Raw genomic sequence first — 4,542 nt, forward strand, 5'->3', positions numbered from 1 at the left:
TAGTTGAATTTGGTGAATGCTCCCTCGTGACTAGTCTCATTATGTCGGCCTGGGGCTCCACGCATACATGTCTGAACCTCAATTATGTTGTGATCTGAGTATATTGTTTTTGATATGGTGACATTTCTTATCAGATCATCATTGCTAGTGAATATGAGGTCTAGTGTATTCTCCAGTCTAGTAGGCTCTATTATTTGCTGGTTTAAATTGAATTTTGTGCAGAGATTTAAAAGCTCGTGTGAGTGTGAGTTTTCGTCAGAGCTGCCTCCTGGTGTTATTACTGCAACAATATTATTTGCTATATTCCTCCATTTTAGGTGCCTTAAGTTGAAATCCCCGAGGAGCAAGATGTTGGGTGCAGGAGCTGGAAGATTTTCCAGACAGTGGTCAATTTTTAACAGCTGTTCCTGGAATTGCTGGAATGTTGCATCCGGAGGCTTGTAGACTACCACAAATGAGTATTTCAAGTAAGAAGAATTGAAGTTGTACAAATTTGTAGCTCATAATCAAACTAAGCGCTAAACCCACAAGGGGCATACAGTGCTTCAGGGCAGAATGTGTGAACAGCTTACAATATTAGTATAATAATACAGTGGAACCCCGGTTTTCACACGCCTCAGTTATTGGACGATTCAGTTTTAGAACTGTTGTTTGTGCAAAATTTTGCGGGATATAGAACCTTGATCCAGAAATTGGATGAGAGAGGGGAGAATGTGTCTTCTTCAGTGATTCTGTAATGTGTAAGATACTAAAGCAGCAGGAGTCGATAAAGGCTATAGCACCAGCCAGCGATAAAGTGTAGTAATAACAGCGTAGAAAGTAAGTTAAGTGATTAAGCAATAGAAAAATGATGACATGAAACTTAACTCCTCCATTGTTGTTTGAGGTATACAGGGTCACTGACAATACTGCCACCACCAACACTACTATATGGTTTATGCTCTCAGTGGCCCTTATAAACCCAACAACAACACCACTCAACATATGTAATGACATATTTTATTCAATCTAGAGTGAACGTCAGGTTTATATGTGATTAATATTGTTTATGTCATATTAAATCAATCGTGATTGATAAATAAGCTGTAGAGTTGATATCAGTGTCATACTGAAGGAGTATTGTGTCCTGCCTCCAAACAAACTCTCCGCCTCTGCCACCACTAACCGCATACGTCATGACATATTTTATTCATTCTAGAGTGTATATCAGGTTTCTATGTTATTTATATTATTTATTATGTCATATTAGATCAATTGTGATACATAAATAAGCTGTAGAGTTGATATTAGTGTCATTGTATTTACATGATTTATGGAAAACACTGATTCAGTTTTCACATGTTTCGGTTTCAGAACGACTTTCTGGAATGGATTTAGTTTGAAAACAAGGGTTCCACTATCTTTATTTAGTACAAGTACATGTACAAGGTATATAGGCCTAGCTGACAGCAGTGACATACAACTCTATAGAAAGCCACTTGTTATGCAGAGCATTTCGGGTAAATTAGGTCAGTTTTGACAAGGGATGTGACTCACATCAGTCGACTAACACCTAGGTGCCCCACTTTATTGATGGGTGAACATAGACAACTAGTGTAAGGAAACACGTCCGATGTTTCCACCCCTTCACCAGGAATTGAACCTGGACCTTCACCATATGAAGTGAGAGCTTTGCCACCAGGCCACACAGTGCCATGACCTGATCTGAGACTAGCGAGGGTGGAGAGTATAACAGAGGTAGAGTTAGTAAGGGTGGTGATGAGTGATAAAAGATGTACAGTCGGACCCCGCTTCACACCGTTTTGCCTTATGGTGTTCCGCTAATATGGCAATGTCAAATTATGACCAAAATTTGCTATACAGCAAGCGGTCTTTCTTGCTTGACCCACCCAGTTTGTTTACATTCTTCGTGACCATATCTATTATGTCAGGAAACTTTCTAAAATTTCAAGAGTTTTAAAATTACTGCATATTTTATATATAGTCTGATAATTATACTTATGTGTACCTGTATCTAAATATACTTACACACTGTGCTGGTGTGCAGGTACACATTAAAATCGCTAAGTCTCTCTACTCATGACATCAATACTACATAATAATAATCACTCTTGGGCACAAAATTATATATGAAACCTGTTACATAGCATATAAACATGATACATACACTCAAAGAATAAACATTGACATAAATATGACATTTGTTTACAAAGTGGTTGTGTATAGTGTCGGAAGAATTACGTTTACTCTAGTCAAACTGGGGAATAACTGTAGAAAAATATTTTTGTATGCCTTCACTCTATATATAGCAATTCACAACTCTTGTGGGTTTGGTGCTTTTTATGATAATAATAATAATAATAATACAGTGGACCCCTGCTTAACGATCACCTCCCAATGCGACCAATTATGTAAATGTATTTATGTAAGTGCGTTTGAAAGTGTATGTTTGGGGATCTGAAATGGACTAATCTACTTCACAATATTCCTTATGGGAACAAATTCGGTCAGTACTGGCACCTGAACATACTTCTGGAATGAAAAAATATCGTTAACCGGGGGTCCACTGTAATTATTATTATAGTCTTCATTCACTCTAAAAATGTGTTGCTGTTTGTTTATTCTGCACTAACTTGTACAACTTGTACATAATGTAAGAATACAGTGGACCTTCGACCAACAATGGCATCGTATAACGTTAAATCCGACAAGCGATACATTTTAACGCAAAAACTTTGCCTCGACTAGCGCTAAACAACTAGACCAACGCGATTCGTTCCGTTCGAGACGCATCCACATGTAGCTTGCGCAGTGTTTACAAGCCAGCCACCGCGGTCGCATCCAAACATACAATCGGAACATTTCATATTATCACAGTGTTTTTAGTGAATGCACCAGCAAAATAAGTCACCATGGGCCCCAAGAAAGCTTCTAGTGCCAACCCTGTGATAAAAAGGGTGAGAATTAGTATGGAAATTAAGAAAGATTTTGAAGGGTTTGGGGCTAACCCTGAGATGTCTATGCCAGTTGTGGAATCCATTGTACCTACTTCAAAGATTAAGGTAATGTGTGCACAGTGGGTTGAACTGCAAACCTTTATGGAAGAAAATCACCCTAACACCACTGCTATTGCAAGCCGTGCTGGTGACTATTACAATGACAATGTTGTGGCCCATTTTAGACAAATCATAAAAGAACCGGAGGTACAGAGCTCTATGGACAGATATGTTGTGCAACAGAGGTCCAGTGACTCTCAAGCTGGTCCTAGTGGCATTAGAAGAAGAAGGGAAGTAACCCCGGAAAAGGACTTGACACCTCAAGTCCTAATGGAAGGGGATTCCCCTTCTAAACACTAACACCATCCACTCTCTCCCCTCCTCCTATCCCATCAATCATCACCAGATCTTCAGTAAAGGTAAGTGTCATATAATTGTACATGTCTTCTTCAGTTTGTGTGTATAAAAATTAACATTTCATGTGGTAAAATTTTTTTTTTCAATACTTTGGTGTGTCAGGAACGGATTAATTTGATTTCCATTATTTCTTAAGGGGAAAATTAACTCGACTAACGATAATTTCGACTAACGATGAGCTCTCAGGAAAGGATTAATATTGTTGGTCGAGGGTCCACTGTATTTGTATTGTGAGGTAATTAATATTATAATAAAAAAATATTGAGGTAAATGTTTTACAAACTCTTACAAATGTTCGTGAATGAACTAAAAGTAGACGCATATTAATACGCATTTATTTCGCCTGACCAAGTGATCACCCACTACCTGTTCAGTTTGTATTATTACATTGTCTGAACTCTGTATCTCATTCTCTCTTCATTTACTCTTTTGTTAACTAGATGGCTCTCATTGACGATGGCATCTAAGCTTAGCTGTGATAAAAAGAGAAGTCATAAGAATCTTGTTTTAAGTGCTAAGTTAGAGGATGATGGTGTGCCATTCTGATTTTATTCAATAAACACCCTGCCACTCACCTCTCACGCACTAATATTAATATTTTAAGGTAAGTAATAAGTGTACTCTGTGTGTATCTTAACTTTTATTGTGTTTTTAATGCCTATTTCTATTGCTAACTTAATGTAAGTTTGTGTAAACTTGTTGTCTGGCATTTATTGCATATTTTATATGTGCTCTGATAATAATGCTTGTGGAGCTGTGTGGTAGCTGGGCGGAGGGACAACATTACGTTTTCTCTGCTCACCCATCAGAGAAAACGTGTATGAATCTGCGTTTGGCCCAGCCACTCCCCCACTCCACTTTTGTTTACAATTTTTGGCATGAATTATTCATTACTTCTCCCTTCGTTTATGATGGCATCTAAAGGTAATTGTTAGAAACGATTAAATTCAGAGAACTAGGTATGCCGATACTAATAATATGGCTCTGGGCCACGGTGTAGGTAGCCCGCATGGGCTACATCTACCTGCTACACCTACCAGCTACCTACACAGACTTCCTACAAATAAATACAGTGGACCCCCGGTTCACGTTATTAATCTGTTCCTGAGAGCTCATCATAAAGCAAAAT

The sequence above is a fragment of the Cherax quadricarinatus genome, unplaced genomic scaffold, assembly GCF_038502225.1.
Source record: "Cherax quadricarinatus isolate ZL_2023a unplaced genomic scaffold, ASM3850222v1 Contig523, whole genome shotgun sequence".
NCBI lineage: Eukaryota > Metazoa > Arthropoda > Malacostraca > Decapoda > Parastacidae > Cherax > Cherax quadricarinatus.